This window comes from Delphinapterus leucas, chromosome 21, assembly GCF_059928025.1.
Source record: "Delphinapterus leucas isolate spDelLeu-1000000601 "Yukka" chromosome 21, BTC_Dleu_Yukka2, whole genome shotgun sequence".
Classification (NCBI taxonomy): Eukaryota; Metazoa; Chordata; class Mammalia; order Artiodactyla; family Monodontidae; genus Delphinapterus; species Delphinapterus leucas.
The window spans coordinates 17760819-17782995 of NC_143149.1; the positions used below are offsets into that span (position 1 = coordinate 17760819).

General features: G+C 36.9%; 1 protein-coding gene and 1 non-coding gene across 2 annotated transcripts in view; both read right to left on the reverse strand.

Annotated features, from left to right (window-relative positions):
• Positions 1–22177, reverse strand: part of MICU3 (mitochondrial calcium uptake 3) — a 107712-nt gene that overhangs the window by 73780 nt on the left and 11755 nt on the right. The gene's annotated exons all lie outside the window — the stretch shown is intronic.
• On the reverse strand, positions 17010–17116 carry LOC115803246 (U6 spliceosomal RNA). Its single transcript, XR_004023928.1, has one exon. It is a non-coding gene; the product is annotated as a U6 spliceosomal RNA (small nuclear RNA).

The window sequence follows — 22177 nt, forward strand, 5'->3', positions numbered from 1 at the left end:
TTAAGCATTCTTGTCTTGTTCCATAGTTTGCAGAGAATGCTTTTAATGAATTGCCATTAAATGCAATGTTTACTATTGGTTTTGATAATTATCTTCCACCTTAAATCAGGAATGGGTGTTTACCTAGTCTCCTTTGGTCACTGAAAATAAATGAGTTTAGAATTAGAATGGTCTTTAGAGATCATTTGGTCCTCTTGTTTTTTTACCTTTCTACCAGAATAACAACATAAATATGGTCCCCTACCAAAAATTAAAATGTGTTGGGCAAGTAGAAGCATAAACAGAAATCCCCAAACAAAAACTCAAAAGGAATTGGACAAAACTCTATACTATTTACATTATCTTTTAACTATTTTTGGTTTCCAAGATGAATATTTAATATCAACTACTGAGCTAACGTGAATTCATTCATTCAGCAGACACTTTGTGTGTGCCTACTACATACAAATGAATTAATTATAAAATAATTAGTCAATTGGAAGATAACTTTGTCTAAAACTATTTTAGGGACAAATATAAATAAATAAGCTTGGTTTAATTATGTCTAGTTTCAAACCTTTCAGTTGTCTACATGCCTCTTTCTCTGCAGTTTATGAACAGACTATTTTCTTAATGAATGCTCTAATGGCACAGATGAAGAATAATTTTTCTTTTTTTTTTTTTTTTTTTACTGTGGTAGAGTTCTAACCAAGTTAAACTTTACAGTGTTTTGGAGGTTGACAAGGAGCAGCGGTCCAGGAAGGTCAGCTGAGGACACCTGACCTGACCTACTAGAATCTCTGAGAAAACGGACAGCTTCAGGCCAGTAGACCACCAAAGGTCAGAAGGAATTCAGACCTTTAAAAGATTCAGCTTTGCTTTTGAAGTTTCCAAAGTTTAAAAAATCTAAACCTTCTGAAGTTATTTTAACATCACTACTATGAATACTCAGAAGCAAGAATCAATAAATAAAGGTAGAAAATGATACTCAAACTGGTTTTCTAATCCTCTTGGCAATGACAACGATCTTGTATCATGTTAATGTTCTGAGCCTTTCAAAAAACAAATACAACCATTTCCCTCGAGCATACTGGCCTGAATCTGTGGGTATAATCCTTATATTACAAGGAGCAGGTTAATTATACCAGTATTCACTGGCCGATCTACTTTAATACCTTTTTTGCTCATCTAAATCTAGTATATTTTGGGAATTCCCTTAGGACTCCACCCTTCCACCGCAGGGGGCCCGGAGGCCTGGGTTCAATCCCTGGTCAGGGAGCTAAGATCCCGCATGCTGTGCAGCAAGGCCAAATATATATATATATATATATATATATATATGTATATATATATCTCTCTCAAGTATATCTTTTAAAAGTCAATTTCCAAAACCTAAAATTAATCTAAACATCTTTTATAATATGTACTGTTTCAGTAAATTATACTTTTTACATCATAAATTGCCAATACAGTTAAAAGTCATCAATAAGTATAATGTACCTAAGGCGAGAGGGAAAATTAACCAGAAAGCAAAAAACCTGAATTATATCCATTTAGTTGTTAAGACATTAATTGCTAAAATGTAAATCTTTATTATAAATCCAATATTATATACCTAAAAAATAAGCCTTTCAAAAGTGGTAAAGTATAACTAGACCGTTTGTGAACCACAGGGAAGAGACTGACAGGTGTTATACAAGTCATGTTCATTTAAGAAAAATTCTTAATTTCTATAGGTTGACAGTCAAATTAAAAAACAAATATTTGGGGGCTTCCCTGGTGGCGCAGTGGTTGAGAATCTTCCTGCCAATGCAGGGGACACGGGTTCGAGCCCTGGTCTGGGAGGATCCCACATGCCGCGGAGCAACTAGGCCCGTGAGCCACAACTACTGAGCCTGCGCATCTGGAGCCTGTGCTCCGCAACAAGAAAGGCCGCGGCAGTGAGAGGCCTGTGCACCGCGATGAAGAGTGGCCCCCGCTTGCCACAACTAGAGAAAGCCCTCGCACAGAAACGAACACCCAACACAGCACAAATTAATTAATTAATAAACTCCTACCCCCAACATCTTAAAAAAAAACACACACACAAATATTTGGGAAGCTGAGGAAGTGACAGCCTTTAAATCGTTAAAAAATAGTAAAGAGAAAACCTGTAGGCTTATAACGGCTAGAAGAAGAAATAGCCTCTACGAAGCTGGAGGGCAGTAGAAGTACAGATGGAGCTGAAGACCAGCTAGTTTAGCTTCTAAGAAGTAATCTCTCCAAAGTAAATACAACACAGTTTCCACATTCCATTTTTTTCCTGAAGATGCCTCTTTAAAATGGCCTACTTTATAAGGTGAAATCCTTTTTCTGCATGTACTCTTGCCTTCTTTCTTTGTTTTTTGTTTAGTTTTTGTTATTATCAGCAGGCCCATTGAGAAACCTCTTAAATGCAGGAAGACTGAAACGTAATTTTTGTCAGGCAATAAGTAGAACATCAAACCATGGAGTTTATTAATTATCGATTTAAAAATTTTGCTCTAATTAAAACTTCTTAAGAGATTGAATTCGGGACTTCCCTGGTTGTGCAGTAGTTAAGAATCCACCTGCCAATGCAGGGGACACAGGTTCGAGCCCTGGTCTGGGAAGATCCCACATGCCGCGGAGCAACTAAGCCTGTGTGCCACAACTACTGAGCCTGTGCTCTAGAGCCCGCGAGCCACAACTACTGAAGCCCACGTGCCACAACTACTGAAGCCCATGTGCCTAGAGCCCGTGCTCCACAACAAGAGAAGCCACCGCAATGAGAAGCCGTGCACTGCAATGAAGAGCAGCCCCCGCTCACGGCAACTAGAGAAAGCCCACGCACAGCAATGAAGACCCAACGCAGCCAAAAAAAAAAAGACATTGTTAAAAAAAAGAGAGATTGAATTCAATTAATATTATTTGTACCTTGAATTCAAGTTTTCCCTGTTTTTTGTAAGAACCAGAGTCTTTATTGTGAGAACTCTGATACTGAAATAGTGTCCTTGACTCCCTCTTCCTCTCACCATCTGAGGTTGAAGATACTTAAGGACTATTTGTAGCTGCTTCACATCAGTCTCTGGAACCAATCCTGTCTCAAGTTGGAGGTGTCCAAAGATTTTAAGGCCAGAGATTTGGGTGGTGGTGTCTGTTTTGTTCTGGGACCAGGAACTGAGCTCCTGATTTGATTCTTATCATCAGAATCCATCCTTTATTTCCCAGTTCCAGTACCTGATTTCTTACCTGTGCCTGAGACCTTCTCCCGATCCTTTAGTAGCTCCCCTGGAACTACAGCGCGTGCTAAGCTCCCCACTCCAGTGCTTGGTATTAAGCTGCTATTTACCAGGTCTCCCTGATGCCTCATTCTAGACTCTCTCTGCTATAGAGATCCACTAGTTATCAATAAATTCAGTGGTTGCCTACTGCTAGAACTTCATGAAACCAACTAAGCTAATCCTAACCAAAGTCTAGTCGTAGCCTGTTGATAAAAACAAGAATGAGTCAAACTTTACTCTATGCCTGGAATGAGCTCTGGGAACTGTACTGGTCTCTGAGCAATGGCCAGCTCCAGGAATATTTTAGATCAACTTCCGTTTCCTGTTCAGCTTTTCAGTTTCTCTGGAGGTGAGCCCTGATACCTTTGCAGCTATTGCCAAGGAGATGAACCTTTGCTCCATATCAAAAGGTCAATGGGATTCTTTTAGTCAGACTCTTAGGAAAGCGACCTGCAAGAAAACTTCTGCTGCCACACCCTCTCTACTATATAAGATGCTACTCCAAATCAATCCTACTTAATCACATCCTTTGTATTAATGTATCTTACTTAGACTTTGACAATACACCTTCCCTGAGAGTTAACTCTGTACCTTGGATAAATCCTAGCTATTTCCTTTATATATCCGACTATTCTGTCGCTTGTACTCTTTCCTCCCCATTCATACTGTGTTGCAGTTACCTGTCTACATATGATTAACATAGTGCCTGGCATATCTAAGGGGCTTGGTAAATGTTTATTGCGTGAAGGAATGAATGCTTATGGATGAAAAGATAATTGGGAATGGGATAATAAACAGCCAAAGGGATACTGAGTGTGGGTCAGATGGCAGTGAAGGACAACCAGAAGAGAGGCTTCTGATTCCAAGCTGGGAATCTAGACTGAGATAATAAAAGAGAACCTAAAGCTTTAGTGAGAAAGGTACCACATTACAACTTAGGTGTATCCATCTTTTCAAAGTTGTTCAAACATACCATCTTCATAACTAATGTTGGTAATTGTTTAAGTTATCTATTGTAATAAGAAGCCTTATGGGATTTATTTTTAATTTTGACTGTTTTTTATTTTAATAGAGTAAAAATTCCAGTAACATGAATCTCTTCTTAAGTGCAGATTCAGGCAAAAGTATTAATAACTTCTGGCTTAAGTCTTGAAATTTGGAGCACTCAATTCTCAGGCACTCCTGCCAAGTGACTGCAACATATAAAAACTGGGTAATTCAAGTTTTTCTTTTTTTCATATTTAGATTTTAAAACAGGGTCCCACGTACTTAACTTTTTAAAGTAATTACTGATACTAGGTATATATTACTTCTGCTGCCTTCTTTCAGTTATACATTACCAATTTTCTCCTACAATAAAGAATAATTTTTGCTTCTATGATATCTTTCCAAAAAGGACAGTAAAATTCACAAATTCTAGCTTCTGACTACAGGAATAACAACAACAACAAAAATGGACAGTATAGGGCTTCCCTGGTGGCGCAGTGGTTGAGAGCCGCCTGCCGATGCAGGGGACACGGGTTCGTGCCCCGGTCCGGGAGGATCCTGCGTACCGCGGAGCGGCTGGGCCCGTGAGCCATGGCCGCTGAGCCTGCGCGTCCGGGGCCTGTGCTCCGCAACGGGAGAGGCCACAACAGTGAGAGGCCCGCGTACCGAAAAAAAAAAAAAAGGACAGTATAACTGATGAGAATTTTATCAGTATATGAATTAGGGAAGGCCAGAAAGAGAAGAATATAGGTTTTCACATTTAACTGAATACTGGGAGTTACAACATAGAAGAAGGTGCTTGGTTATCATTAGAGAAAAAACAAACATAAATATAATTTGAAAGAGATTCAAATTTGGTAGATTACACTTTTTGCTACATGGAGGACTGACTGCAAGAGAGGGCAGCAGTGGAGGGGCAAGAAGCCAGCACAGGAAAGGTGTAGAAGATGTAGCATACGATTTATTTGGCAAAATCCTGAACCAAGTACAAGACCCAGACTGTGGACCTTAGCCAAGAATATACAAGCAGCAGGCAAATTCGCTCAAGTCCACTATTCAAAATTAGAATTTTAAATTTTAATTTCTAAGAACTTCATTTCTTTCATTAATAAAGAACAATTCATTGTGAAAATAAAGTATCATCAAACTTCAAATAATGAAACTACAGCATGTGTGATTTTCACAAATATTACATTTTTTTAATTTTTAAATTTTATTTTATTTACTTTTTTATACAGCAGGTTCTTCTAAGTTATCAATTTTATACACGAGTGTATACATGTCAATCCCAATCTCCCAATTCATCACACCACCACCACCCCCCACCCCCACGGCTTTCCCCCCCTGGTGTCCATACATTTGTTCGCTACATCTGTGTCTCAATTTCTGCCCTGCAAACCGGTTCATCTGTACCATTTTTCTAGGTTCCACATATATGCGTTAATACACGATATTTGTTTTTCTTTTTCTGACTTACTTCACTATATATGACAGTCTCTAGATCCACCCAAGTCTCAACAAATGACCCAATTTCGTTCCTTTTTATGGCTGAGTAATATTCCATTTTATACAAGTAACACATCTTCTTTATCCATTCATCTGTCGATGGGCATTTAGGTTGCTTCCATGACCTGGTTATTGTAAATAGTGCTGCAATGAACATTGGAGTGCATGTGTCTTTTTGAATTATGGTTTTCTCTGGGTATATGCCCTGTAGTGGGATTGCTGGATCATATGGTAATTCTATTTTTAGTTTTTTAAGGAACCTCCAAACTGTTCTCCATAGTGGCTGTATCAATTTACATTCCCACCAACAGTGCAAGAGGGTTCCCTTTTCTCCACACCCTCTCCAGCATTTGTTGTTTGTAGATTTTCTGATGATGCCCATTCTAACTGATGTGAGGTGATACCTCATTGTAGGTTTGATTTGCATTTCTCTAGTAATTAGTGATGTTGAACAGCTTTTCATGTGCTTCCTGGACATCTGTATGTCTTCTTTGGAGAAATGTCTATTTAGGTCTTCTGCCCATATTTGGATTGGGTTGTTTGTTTTTTTCATATTGAGCTGCATGAGCTGTTTATATAGTTTGGAGATTAATCCTTTGTCCGTTGATTCGTTTGCAAATATTTTCTCCCATTCTGAGGGCTGTCTATTCATCTTGTTTACGGTTTCCTTTCCTCTGCAAAAGATTTTAAGTTTCATTAGGTCCGATTTGTTTATTTTTGTTTTTATTTCCATTACTCTAGGAGGTGGATCAAAAAAGATCTTGCAGTGATTTATGTCAAAGAGTGTTCTTCCTATGTTTTTCTCTAGGAGTTTTATAGTGCCCAGTCTTACATGTAGGTCTGTAATCCATTTTGAGTTTATTTTTGTGTATGGTGTTAGGCAGTGTTCTACATTCATTCTTTTACATGTAGTTGTCCAGTTTTCCAGCACCACTTACTGAAGAGACTGTCCTTTCTCCATTGTATATCCTTGCCTCCTTTGTCATAGATTAGTTGACCATAGGTGCGTGGGTTTATCTCTGGGCTTTCTGTCTTGTTCCATTGATCTATGTTTCTGTTCTTGTGCCAGTACCATATTGTCTTGATTACTGTACCTTTGTAGTATAGTCTGAAGTCAGGGAGTCTGATTCCTCCAGCTCTGCTTTTTTTCCCTGAAGGCTCCTTTGGCTATTCGAGGTCTTTTGTGTCTCCATACAAATTTTAAGATTTTTTTGTTCTATTTCTGTAATTTGCAATTTGATAGGGATTGCATTGAATCTGTAGATTGCTTTGGGTAGTATAGTCATTTTCACAATATTGATTCTTCGAATCCAAGAACATGGTATATCTCCCCATCTGTTGGTATCATCTTTAATTTCGTTCATCAGTTCTTATAGTTTTCTGCATACAGGTCTTTTATCTCCCTAGGTAGGTTTAATCCTAGGTATTTTATTCTTTTTGTTGCAATGGTAAATGGGAGTGTTCCCTTAATTTCTCTTTCAGATTTTTCATCATTGGTGTATAGGAATGCAAGAGATTTCTGTGCATTAATTTTGTATCCTGCAACTTTACCAAATGCATTGATTAGCTCTAGTAGTTTTCTGGTGACATCTTTAGGATTCTCTATGTATAGTATCATGTCATATGCAAACAGTAACAGTTTTACTTCTTCTCTTCCAATCTGTATTCCTTTTATTTCTTTTTCATCTCTGATTGCCATTGCTAGGACTTCCAAAACTATGTTGAATAACAGTGGTGAAAGTGGACATTCTTGTCTTGTTCCTGATCTTAGAGGAAATGCTTTCAGTTTTTCACCATTGAGAATGATGTTTGCTGTGGGTTTGTCATATATGGCCTTTAATATGTTGAAGTAGGTTCCCTCTATGCCCACTTTCTGGAGAGTTTTTATCATAAATGGGTGTTAAATTTTGTCAAAAGCTCTTTCTGCATCTATTAAGATGATCATATGGTTTTTCTTCTTCAATTTGTTAATATGGTGTATCCCATTGATTGATTTGCGCATATTGAAGAATCCTTGTATCCCTGGGATAAAGCCCACTTGATCATGGTATGATCCTTTTAATGTGTTGTTGGATTCTGTTTCCTAGAATTCTGTTGAGGATTTTTGCATCTATATTCATCAGTGATATTGGTCTGTAATTTTCTTTTTTTGTAGTATCTTTGTCTGGTTTCGGTATCAGGGTGATGGTGGCCTCATAGAATGAGTTTGGGAGTGTCCCTTCCTCTGCAATTTTTTGGAAGAGTTTAAGAAGGATGGGTGTTAGCTATTCTCTAAATGTTTGATAGAATTCACCTGTGAAGCCATCTGGTCCTGGACTTTTGTTTGTTGGAAAATTTCTAATCACAGTTTCAATTTCAGTGCTTGTGATTGGTCTGTTCATATTTTCTATTTCTTCCTGGTTCAGTCTTGGAAGGTTATACCTTTCTAAGAATTTGTCCATTTCTTCCAGGTTGTCCATTTTATTGGCATAGAGTTGCTTGTAGTAGTCTCTTAGGATGCTTTGTATTTCTGCGGTGTCTGTTGTAACTTCTCCTTTTTCATTTCTAATTTTATTGATTTGAGTCCTCTCCCTCTTTTTCTTGATGAGTGGCTAATGGTTTATCAATTTTTTTTATCTTCTCTAAGAACCAGCTTTTAGTTTTATTGATCTTTGCTATTGTTTTCTTTGTTTGTATTTCATTTATTTCTGCTCTGATCTTTATGATTTCTCTCCTTCTGCTAACTGTGGGTTTTGTTTCTTCTTGTTTCTCTAGTTCCTTTAGGTGTAAGGTTAGATTGTTTGAGATTTTTCTTGTTTCTTGAGGTAGGCTTGTATAGCTATAAACTTCCCTCTTAGAACTGCTTTTGCTGCATCCCATAGGTTTTGGATCGTCGTGTTTTCATTGTCATTTGTCTCTAGGTATTTTTTGATTTCCTCTTAGATTTCTTCAGTGATCTCTTGGTTATTTAGTAACGTATTGTTTAGCCTCCGTGTGCTTGTGTTTATTACATTATTTTCCCTGTAATTCATTTCAAATCTCATAGCGTTGTGGTCAGAAAATATGCTTGATATGATTTCAATTTTCTTAAATTTACTGAGGCTTGATTTGTGACTCAAGATGTGATCTATCCTGGAGAATGTTCCATGCTCACTTGAGAATAAAGTGTAATCTGCTATTTTTGGGTGGAATGTCCTATATATATCAATTAAGTCTATCTGGTCTTTTGTGTTACTTAAAGCTTCTGTTTCCTTATTTATTTTCATTTTGGATGATCTGTCCATTGGTGTAAGTCAGGTGTTAAAGTCCCCCACTATTACTGTGTTACTGTCGATTTCCTCTTTTATAGCTGTTAGCAGTTGCCTTATGTATTGAGGTGCTCCTATGTTGGGTGCACACATAATTGTTATATCTTCTTATCATTATGTAGTGTCCTTCCTTGTCTCTTGTAACATTATTTTAAAGTCTATTTTATCTGATATAAGTATTGCTACTCCAGATTTCTTTTGATTTCTATTTGCATGGAATATCTTTTTCCCCTCACTTTCAGTCTGTATGTGTCCCTATATCTGAAGTGGGTCTCTTGTAGACAGCATATATATGGGTCTTGTTTTTGTATCCATTCAGCAAGCCTGTGTCTTTTGGTTGGAGCATTTAATCCATTCATGTTTAAGGTAATTATCAATATGTATATTCCTATGACCATTTTCTTAATTGTTTTGGGTTTGTTTTTGTAGGTCCTTTTCTTCTCTTGTGTTTCCCACTTAGAGAAGTTCCTTTAGCATTTGTTGTAGAGCTGGTTTGGTGGTACTGAATTCTCTTCGCTTTTGCTTTTCTGTAAAGCTTTTGATTTCTCCATCGAATCTGAATGAGATCCTTGCTGGGTAGAGTAATCTTGGTTGTAGGTTCTTCCCTTTCATCACTTTAAGTATATCATGCCACTCCCTTCTGGCTTGTAGAGTTTCTGCTGAGAAATCAGCTGTTAACCTTATGGGAGTTCCCTTGTATGTTATTTGTCATTTTTCCCTTGCTTCATTCAACAATTTTTCTTTGTCTTTAATTTTTGCCAAGGTGATTACCATGTGTCTCGGCATGTTTCTCCTTGGGTTTATCCTGTATGGGACTCTCTGTGCTTCCTGGACTTGGGTGGCTATTTCCTTTTCCATGTTAGGGAAGTTTTTGACTATAATCTCTTCCAATATTTTCTCAGGTCCTTCCTCTGTCTCTTCTCCTTCTGGGACTCCTATAATGCAAATGTTGTTGCGTTTAATTTTGCCCCAGAGGTCTCTTAGGCTGTCTTCATTTCTTTTTGTTCTTTTTTCTTTATTCTGTTCCGCAGCAGTGAATTCCACCATTCTGTCTTCCAGGTCACTTACCCGTTCTTCTGTCTCAGTTATTCTGCTATTGATTCCTTCTAGTGTAGTTTTCATTTCAGTTATTGTATTGTTCATCTCTGTTTGTTTGTTCTTTAATTCTTCTATGTCTTTGTTAAACATTTCTTGCATCTTCTTGATCTTTGCCTCCATTCTATTTCCCAGGTCCTGGATCACCTTCACTATCATTATTCTGAATTCTTTTTCTGGAAGGTTGCCTATCTCCACTTCATTTTGGTTTTTTTCTGGGGTTTTATCTTGTTCCTTCATCTGGTACATAGCCCTCTGCCTTTTCATCTTGTCTGTCTTTCTGTGAATGTGTTTTTTGTTCCACGGGCTGCAGGACTGTAGTTCTTCTTGCTTCTGCTGTCTGCCCTCTCCAAATATTACTATTAAATATAATACAATTATGATTTCTTGGCTTCTAGTGGGCATATTCTAATTAGATATGTTAAAATTTTTTATAGAACCATTTTTCACAGAACAGGAAAAATACAGACATTGTAAGTTTAAGTTAAGGTATCAGTGCAGTATTTTTAGATGTGGCATCTGTTTTTGGGAAAATGGAATTTTTTATATCAAAAAGATGTTGCAAAACTGCTACTGACAACTACCCGGAATGGATCTCAGAGTTGGCACATAAATTATCTTATTTGTAAGCTTAAGGTAACACAACAGAAAAATGAAATCATAGAAATCTAGAGGTAGAAGAGACTTTAAATTTGCCTTTTCATTTTACTGCTTCCAGGAAATTGCAAAGGAAGGAACACTTCCGAACAGATTTTATGAGGGCAGCATCACCCTGATACCAAAACCAGACAAAGATATCACAAAGAAGAAAACTGCAGGCCAATATCATTGATGAACATAGATGCAAAAATCCTCAACAAAATACTAGCAAACTGAATCTAACAATACATTAAAAGGATCACACGTCATGATCAAGTGGGATTTATTCCAGGGATGCAAGGATTTTTCCATACTCACAAATCAATCAATGTGATACACCATATTAACAAATTGAAGAGTAAAAACCATATAATCATCTCAATAGATGCAGAAAAAGCTTCTGATAAAATTCAACATCCATTTATGATAAAAACTCCCCAGGGGCTTCCCTGGTGGCGCAGTGGTTGAGGGTCCGCCTGCCGATGCAGGGGACACGGGTGCGTGCCCTGGTCCGGGAGGATCCCACATGCTGCAGAGTGGCTAGGCCCATGAGCCATGGCCGCTGAGCCTGCGCATCCGGAGCCTATGCTCCTCAACGGAAGAAGCCACAACAGTGAGAGGTCCGCGTACCAAAAAAACAAAAAAATCTCCAGAAAGTGGGCACAGAGGGAACATACCTCAACATAATAAGGCCTATATATGACAAACCCACAGCTAACATTATACTCAATGGTGAAAAGCTGAGAGCATTTCCTCTAAGATCAGGATGCCCACTCTTGCAACTTTTATTCAACATGGTTTTGGAAGTCCTAGCCACAGCAATCAATGAAGAAAAAGAAATAAAAGGAATCCAAATTAGAAAGGAAGAAGTAAAACTGGTACTGTTTGCAGATGACATGATACTATACATAGAAAATCCTAAAGACACCGGCAGAAAACTACCAGAGCTCATCAATGAATTTGGAAAAGTTGCAGGATACAAAATTAATATACAGAAATCTGTTGCATATCTATACACTAATAATGAAGTATCAGAAACAGAAATTAAGGAAACAATCCCATTTACCATTACATCAAAAAGAATAAAACACCTAGCAATAAACATACCTAAGGAGGCAGAAGACCTCTACTCTGAAAACTATAAGATTCTGATGAAAGAAACTGAAGATAACACAAATAGATGGAAAGATATACCATGTTCTTGGACTGGAAGGATCAATATTGTTAAAATCACTATACTACCCAAGGCAATCTACACATTCAATGCAATCCCTATCAAAATACCAATGGCATTTTTCAAAGAACTACAACAAATAATATTAAAATTTGTATGGAAACACAAAAGAACCTGAACACCCAAAGCAACCTTGAGAAAAAAGAACAGAGCTGGAGAATTCAGACTTCCTGACATCAGACTACACTACAAAACTACAGTATTCAAAACAGTATGGTACTGGCACAAAAACAGACACACAGATCAATGGAACAGGACAGAGAGCCCAGAAATAAACCCACGCACTTATGGTCAGTTAATCTACAACAAAGGAGGCAAGAATATACAATGGAGAAAAGACAGTCTCTTTAATAATTGGTACTGGGAAAACTTGACAGCTACCATAAAAGAATCAAATTAGAATATTCTCTAACACCATATACAAAAATAAAGTCAAAATGGATTAAAGACCTAAATATAAGACTGGATACTATAAAACTCCTAGAGGAAAACAAAGGCAGAACACTCTCTGACATAAATTGCAGCAATATTTTTTGGGTCCCTCTCCTAAAGTAAAGGAAATAAAAGCAAAAATAAACAAATGGGACCTAATTAAACTTAAAGGCTTTTTCACAGCAAAGGAAACCACTGACAAAGTGAAAAGACCACCTACTGAATGGGAGAAAATATTTGCAAATGATATGACCAAAGGGATTAATATCCAACACATATAAATAGCTCATACAACTCAACATCAAAAAATCAAACAACCCAAATAAAAAATGGGCAGAAGAATTGAATAGACAGTTTTCCAAAGAGGAAATTCAGATGGTCAACAGGCACATGAAAAAATGCTCAACATTGCTAAGCATCAGGGAAATGCAAATCAAAACCACAATGAGATATCACTTCACACTTGTCACAATGGCTATCATCAAAAAGAAAACATATAATAAACGTTGGCAAGAACGTATAGGAAAGGGAATCCTCGTACACTGTTGGTAGGAATGTATATTGGTGCAGCCACTGCGGAAAACAGTATGAAAGTTTCTTAAAAAACAAAACATAGAATTACCATATGACCCAGCAATTCCACTCTTGAGTATATACCAAAAACAAACAAACAAACAAACAAACAAAAAAAACCCCAAAACCAAAAATACTAATTTGAAAGGATACATGCACCCCAATGCTCACAGCAGCATTATTTACAATTGCCAAGACATGGAAGCAACCTAAGTGTCCATTGATAAAGGAATGGATAAAGAAGATGTAGTATACACATACATACACACACACACACACACACACACACACACACAATGGAATACTAGTCAACCATAAAAAAGTATGATGTTTTGCCATTTGCAGCAACATGGATGGACTTGGAGGGCATTATACTAAGTGAAATAAGTCAGACAAAGATAAATACTGTAAGATATCACTTACATGTGGAATCCAAAAAATGCAACAAACTAGTGAATATAACAAAAAAGAAGCAGTCTCACAGATGTAGAGAACAAACTAGTGGTTACCAGTAGGGAGAGCGAGGGGAGGGGCAACATAGAGGTCAGGGAGTGGGAGGTACAAACTACTGGGTGTAAGACAGGCTACGAGGATGTATTATACAGCACGGGGAATAGAGCCAGTATTTTGCAATAACTGTAAATGGAGTGTAACCATTAAAAATTGTATAAAAAATTAAAAAAAATTTTTTTTAAAATTGACTTTTCATTTTACAGCTTCTAGAAAATTGCATTTTACACTTTTTAGGAAATTATTTTATGGGAATTGCTTAACATTCTTTTCAAGTTTGCTAAAAATGTTTAGGGAGTTTTCCTTCTAGTTCTAGAAAATGCTGTCTTCTGTTTTACTGAGAAACTGCAAAACATTCTACATTCTAGATCTTTAATCTCAGTTGTGTTACTTACAAAAATTGAACATATACATGTGTATATACATGGAAATAAAATTTTCAAACACACCTGTAAAATAACATTCATAATTTAGTCATAAAACTAAGTAATGATCATTTTCAGGTAACTGTGGATCCTCTAAGTCATGCTGTCATAAGATAAGCGGCTTAAGAAATGGTACAAATGATAAAACTTACATTTTTAATTACCACATCTTCCGCCCCAAAATAAAAAATATTGTCTCAATGCAATTATTTTCTCTGGAATTTCAAAACTCAGACCTTTGCAACTAGTACTTAGATGTTATTTCTTAAGGTAGTAAAACTAGGGCCTTCAGGCAACAGACTATATCATTATCCTTCCCACGAACAACAGAAAGAAAAGGTTCACTGCCAAGGCACAGTCTCATGTTACTTCAGGTTAGCAATTCGAAAATTTACTTTGTGGTAAGGTCTGGTTTTCCCAGGGAGGCAAGATTAAATGCCAGATAAAGGATTCACTACTTGACAATTAGAGAAACTGATGCCTACAAGCTGATAATACCCTAAAGAGGTAACTTGAAACAATTATATCAATTATCTAAACACCATATAATGCATTACCTTTGAGCAGCTGAGAAACAGAGACAGGAGAATAAAGAATGGAAGAAGGAAAAATAAAACCATTTGTATTAAGCAAAATTATTTTGATTACTCATCCTTAGTAGTTTATTTTAAAAAGTGTTTTTCATTAAATCAATACTAATTTTTTAAAGTAAAGAATGACTAAAACATGTATTTAATTTCATGTAGGAGGTTGAGCATTTGGTTATTAGGCCCTACCTGATACTGGCAACTGTACCAACATTTTTATAAAACATTAAAGAGCAAATGACATTTGAATTTAGATCTTTATATTTTCTGGGCAAGAGTCATATGAGATGTGCATGAGATTCTATTCACATCTATTTTTATTCTAGCTAAAAAGATGTTCATGGAAGTATTACACTTGGCTTTCTCATATGGCTTCAGGCTTATTTAAAAGCTTCTAAGAAGATAAAAGGGGTAACATTTTCTTTGCTTTTTGGGTGGTCAAAAGGTTAAACATCAAATTCTCAGTGTGAGAAAATCCCGAAGTCCTCTAGGTGAAATGTTTTGATGCTTAGTAAATGTGTCTATGTGGAAATACACACAGCTGAAGACCAGTCTATAAGCACTTCCCTGGCTGCAATCAAATTGGAAAAAATAAAAAGTGACCACTTATTTTAAAGTCTCCACTTGTATTGTTATGTGAGCTTACACTATAGGGTTCTTTACAAGTTTACAAAGTACTTTCACATATATCATCTCATTATTTGATAGGATGGTAAGTGAAAGTATCTCTAAGGAGGCAGTAATCACAGTGGTTTAATGTGTATATCTCACCTCTTCTGCCTATTCAAGGGCTCTGCTCCTGCAGTAATCTCCCTTGCCCTTCCTACCTCACTACTTTCCCCTCTTCCGCTGAGTCCTTCCCTTCAGCGCATGCACATTTCTCTCGTCCTGGAAAGCTTCCGCTCCCACTTCTCCACTGAGCCACCATCCCCCTCCCCACCACTTCTCTCCAGCTCTTCACAGCAGGGCTACTGGAAAGCTGCCAGCATTTCCTGTCTCTGGTTTCCTCCACTTCAGCAGGTCTCCCCTCCGCCACTCCACTAACGCTGCTTGTCAAGGTCACTGATGACCTCCGTGTTGCTAAATCCAGAGGTCAATTCTCAGTTTTCATCTTACAAAGTCTGGCCTAGTTGATAACTCTCTTTTCCTTGAAATAATTTTTCGTAATGTCCAAGTCCACCCGGTACTCATTTTCCTCCTATTCCCCTGGCAGTTCCTTCCTGGTACTTCTGTTGGTACTGCCCTAGGGCCAGTCCTAGGGCCAGTCCTCGGACCTCCTCTCTTTTTAAATCTATAATTCCTCCCTTAATCATCTCATCTAGCCTTTACATACTATAAATATACTGACAAATCCAAAATTTCTATCTCCAGCCTTCTGCAATAATATAAATTCCATGAAGGCAGGAATTTTTGTTTAAGTGGTACACTTCTATTTCCCCAGTGCCTAGAAGAGTTTCTGGCTTGTAGCAAGCTCTCAAATACTTGCTAAATAAATTAATGAGTGAATGTGGATGTAAAACTTATTGTAACTGTTAATGATTCCCTTAAAAATTAAAGCATAATATTAAAAAATCAATAATTATCTGGTATTAGCAGTGTAGCTGACCTCAGAAACTGTGGGGTGGGGAAGGCGATACAGTAAAACATGTTCAAGGATGCATCTTTTTAGGAATGGTAAATTTTCTGATACTGATTTATGTCCTCAAGTTTCAGATGTATATATTAATATATATATATATATTTTGTTAAAGTTACATGTAACCACTTGAAGATCAGAAATAGGATGTATAACTTTCAAACCACTAGAGGAAGAGAAATGATAAGGAAAAAAGGACCAATCTAATGTCAGGTGATAAAGGGAAAGAGATAACTCACACTCACATAATATAGCAAAAATGAATGCATACAAGTCCATAATTACAATAAATATGATTGGGTTAGACTCCTTCATTAAAGATGAGCAAGTCTCATATTGTGTTTTTTAAAAAGCTATGAATGTTCCTTATAAGAGTCAAACATTACCCAGAATGTTTGAAAATACATGGAATTAAGAACCAAAAGCATTAAATAGGACAAAGGAAAATTCACCAAGAAGATATTACACACACAGACAAAACAGCTTAAAATAATAGAATGAAAAAACAGTTAAAAGAATGCGATTTAACTCACAATCATGGCTGAGATATCAACACTTCTCTACTAGAAATGGATAGGTCAAGTGGAAAAACTAAGTAAGAAAAAGTATCTGAGTAACAAAACAAAGAAGGTGCTTATTAACCTTGATTTTAATAAACAGGGAATATATAAACTGACCATTTATTAGTCATCACTAAAACATCAATAAGATTAAAATGTTAAAGTTATAATACAGGTATAATGAAATATTCATATAGTAGAGTATTATTCAGGAGTGAAAATAAATTAACTAGAAGTCATGTGTCAAATTGGATAAATTTCTTTTTTTTTTATTAAAAAAAAATATGGAACGCTTCACGAATTTGTGTGTCATCCTTGTGCAGGGACCATGCTAATCTTCTCTGTATCGTTCCAATTTTAGTATATGTGCTGCCGAAGCAAGCACCAAAATGGATAAATTTCTTAAACATTATCTTAAAAATACAAATTATAAAAAGATAGGTACTGTTTATGTAAAATTTTTTAAATTGCAAAATAAGTGTATATTATTCAGAGATACATCCATTTGTAATAAAACTATGAAAACTTACATGGGAATGATAAAAATCAAACTTGGAACAGTGGTTACCTCTTTGGGGAAGAGAGGATTATGATGGGGGAAGGTATATATGTTGATAGTTTATTTTTTAAGCTGGTAGTACATACATAGTTATGCATTATAGTATTATTGTCTATTGTCTTTTTAAAAGTTGGATATATTTCATTTTAAAAAACAAACTCATTCAAGGCTTATTCCCTGCTGCATATGGAAAAATGCTAAAATTTAACAGCAAAAGACTGACAGAAAAAAGGCCACTTCGGAAAATTTAAGATACACCATTAAGTAAACAATTATTGGATTAAAAAAGAAATAAAAACGGGGATTACAAGCCTTTTGAAAATAAATGACACTTAGGAACTTACAAATAGCCACCTGTATAATTTGGTCAAAATCATTACTGACACAGGAAAATTCATATCCTTACATGTATTTACTAAAGAACAATTAAAAATTTAAAATAAATGAACTATGTATTCAACTCAAGAAGTGAAAAAAGAGGATAAGATAAATTTGACAAAAACAGAAGGAAACAGACAATAAAGATAAAAGCAGAAATAAATAACAACCCCCCCAATAAAACAGTAAACACAAAATAGTGGTATGAAAAGACTTAATAAAATAGACAAACCTCTATCAAGTCTGATTTTGAAAAAGAACTGAAAATGAAAGAGACAACATTAAACATAAATTATGGCATATCCATAGTTTGGAAGAGCATCCAAATATAAGATCAGAATAAAGAGACCTATAATAAATATATTAATATCTCAGATAAATATCAGTATAAAAGGCAAGAACAATATGTACAGTATGGTCACATTTGTGTTAAAAAGGAAATGATATATGTGTTTAAGTTTACAGGCCTGTAAAATATATTTTAAAAAGGACTGAGGTGAGAAAAATATTTGTGACCTATAAAGTAGGAACAGGATTTAATATTGTGACATATCCTAGAAATCAGTCAATAAAAAAATAAAAGTTGGCAAAGGATATTAATGGGCAATTCCTAGGAAACTATAAACAAACAAAAAATTCTCTACCTCACTAGTAACCATAGAAATGGAAATTATAATAATCATGATAAATCATTTTTCACACTCAAATTGGGAAAACAATTAAACTTAACAATATTAAGTGAAGGGGAACATTGGAAGCCCATTTCTTATTGCTGGTAAAAGTATATCTTAGTGTAACCATTTTGAAGAACAATTTGACAGTGCCTATTAAAATATAATAGCTATGGACCCAGCAATTTAACATTTGCATCGACAAAGAACCCTGGATATTCACTGCAGCACTGCTTCTAACAGTGAAAAAAATAGAAACAATCAAAATTCCCATCAGCAGGACAATGGTTAAATAAATTATGGCACATCAATGGAGTAGTCTGTGACCATTAAAAAGTTCATTCTTCAAAGAAACATACACATATATATGTGTACATATCAACACATACACATACATACACACATATATGCATAGACAGAAAAAGTTGTGGAATGGCGTATTATTTTTTAAAAAAGCAAACAGAACATATATTAACTCATTTTTACAAAAGGGTTAGCTTAGTCTAGAGGCTAGAGAGGACTTCATCAGGACCACACAGACAGCAAATGAGTCTGGGACCAGAACTCAGGTGTTAGGACACCCAACCCAGTGTTCTTCCACGTTACACAACTTGTTACACTGAAATGAAAGTGCGTGGATTTTACAATCCTTCAGGCCTAGGTTCAAATGCCAGCTTCAACACTTCCTAATTAGGTACACTTGGAAAAAGAGATTTCTGAACTTTAGCATTTTCACTGTAAAATGGACGAATAAATACTAACTCCATGAACTGTAAACATTAAATGAAAACTAAATGAGCACACTTCCTTCTCCCCTGGTCAACAGAATCAGTTTATGAAGAGTATCCTCTCTATTAATCAGTCGTTGGCACCTCAGCTCCACACAGAGAATGTGGCAGCTCAGTACCTCTGTGTCACTATAAATTGGGAGTTCTCTAAATACATCCATGGTGACAAAACTATTCCAGTTGCCTGGCATTTCCTTGTGGCTCTCATCTGCCTCACACGCTATTCCCTTTCTCTCAATCTTCCTGGCTCAGCTCCAAACTCCTAGATTATACAGTTGGTGGTATTCTATTTATTTCTTGAGAGTGATGGCTGACCCGTAATGACAAAACCTCTAGCTATGCACCGAGCCACTGTCTTCTAGGCCTGGCTACATAATCACTCCAAAATAGTTTTTCTAGATTACAACTGAAAGAAACAAACACAACATACCATTAATAGTTTGGACTATTTTTCCCTAAATGAATCACCGTGAACTTACCTGCTGCTAAAACAAAGTATCATAGACTGGATGGCTTAAGTGACAGAATTTATTTTGTCACTGTTCTGGAAACTAGATGTTCAAGATCAAGGTGCCAGCATGGTCACGGTGTGAGCTCTCTTTCTGGGTTGTAGATTGCCACATTCTTTCTATGTCCCCACATGGCCTTTCCTCAGTGTGTGGGCACAGAAAGAAAGAGAGGGCAAGCTGTCTGGCATCTCTTCTTGTAAGGACACTAATCCTATCAGATCAGGATCCCACTCTTATGACCTCATTTAACCTTAATTACTTCCTTGGAGGCCCAATTTCCTAATACAGCCACTCTGGGGGGTAGGGCTCCAGCATATGAATTTTGGGGAGACACAAAACATTCATTCCAGAACACCAGCCACAGAGCAACCCATCTGCCCTTTTTCTCTACTCACTTATATAGGCCTTAAAAATGTTCTTGTAGGTCATCCCCGTCAAGTTGGCAATTTACTCTCTGGAAGAACTTGAATATTTGGAGATTTAACCACGTCCCCTCTCTTTTGGATCATTTATAAACAACCAAACAAAAAACATTAAATAAGATCAGTGTCGGTCTCCTTGACCTACCTATACCCCAGTGGGGGGGCTTCCTGCTTGCTAGTTCCAACTTGAGAGTCCCCACCCGCCAACTAGCCTTGGCCTGCTGCATCCCAGCTTGGGGGGCGGGGGGCGGGGGCGGTGTCTCCTGCAGGCCAGTTCCGGTCCATGGTTCCCTGTCTGCCAGCATTGGTCCAATGGCACCCCAGCAGGAGGCTTCCAGGTTGCCAGTCCCAGCTTCTGGTTCTCTATCCGCCAGCCTCAGCCCAGCAACTTGGAAAAGCTCTAGAGGTGAACACACCTCTTCCAACGAGGCCTGAATCCCAACCTAGGGAGGCCGCTGCCTTCCAACTTTGTTCCTTCCTTGGGTACTCTCCCTCAGCCCTAGGGTATTCCTTTTAATTTTGATTCCTTCTTAGTAGCTAATCCCCTGTAAATAGTTAATAATTCTTTATATTAAACCTTAACTACTTCTGTTTCTGACTGGCCCCTGACTGATACAGGAGAGCCTGAAGATGAGTATCATGGGGCGTCCCAGTGCTGCCTCAGGAACAAGCAGAAGAGAGGCACGCCGGAGCCAGAGCCAGAAGCCTCCTCTGCCTGCAGTGTCTCTGTCACAATCTCCTGGCAAAGAAGAAGTGTTTGCAATTTCCAGCAGCAGCATCACAAGCAGGGCAAGGAAAGGTAGATCTGGAGCTGAGGCGATAATCTGACAAGTGGCACAGTAACTCTGCTGCTATGCATACACAAAGTCCCTATTTAGCCACACACAAAATAGCTAACACCTACAAGAACTTCCGATGTGCCTGGCCATTTTAACCCCTCTTAATAATCCTATAATGTAGGTACTATTACTATCCCTACTTTACAAATGAGGAAAATGAAGCATGTAAAATTATTTAGTTTTGGCAAGGTTCCTCAGTGAAAGAGCGGAGATTCAAATCTAGGTATTCTGACTCTGCAGACCACACTCTTAACCATAACTCTGCTAACAACTGTTTCTATTGCTAAGATCGCTAAGTTTGAAAAAATGAAGAGAAACTCTATTGAAAGCCAATGTTCTTCAACACTGCTATTAAAAAAGACAGCATACTTAGTAAGTTTTAAATCTCTGAAAGACTAGAAACAAATATTTCCAAATGGTAACAATTATTAATTCTGAGTGGTATATATGATTCTCTGTATCTTTTAATTTTGGCAAAAATAATTCTAAAAAGAGAGTACAATAGAAGCACTAACAAAAGGTATAAAATTTTTAAAGTAATGAATCAATTTTTCACTTGTAGAAATTAATATTGAAAAGGATAAACAAGTTTTAAAAATCATGGAATATTACTGAGTTTCGGCAGTTTATTCCCATCACACTGGCATTAAATTTTCTGGAAGAACTTACATGTCACTTGAACTTAACAGAAATGCAAGCCAAAAAGGCATTATCTGGGACAAAGTTTATAAAACTAATGTCTTAATTTATAAAATAGATTTAAAAACTAAGTTTGGAGAGGATTAAGGGATGGGAACAAAATTAAAGCAACTACTAATAATAACTCAATAAAGTATTAGAAAGAGTAAAGTGATTTTGAGATTAAAAGACTATATAGCTGAAGTAGGCCTTACAGATTCACATCAGTCATCCCTACTTATGACATTTCATAGAAGAATGATGTCCCTGCAAGGAGAAATGACTTAGTGATCATTATAGAGACAGAAAGTGGCAGAGTCCTAAAACTCAACCCCTGTACACACCATAGCTCATTTGAGAAATATTTTTAAAGGCATAATTAATATGTAGTCTTTAAATTAGCTGTAAGGTTTTTTTTAATTAATTAATTAATTTATTTATTTATTTATTTATTTTTTTGAGGTACGCGGGCCTCTCACTGTTGTGGCCTCTCCTGTTGCGGAGCGCAGGCTCAGCGGCCATGGCTCATGGGCCCAGCCGCTCCGCAGCATGTGGGATCTTCCCGGACCGGGGAACGAACCCATGTCCCCTGCATCAGCAGG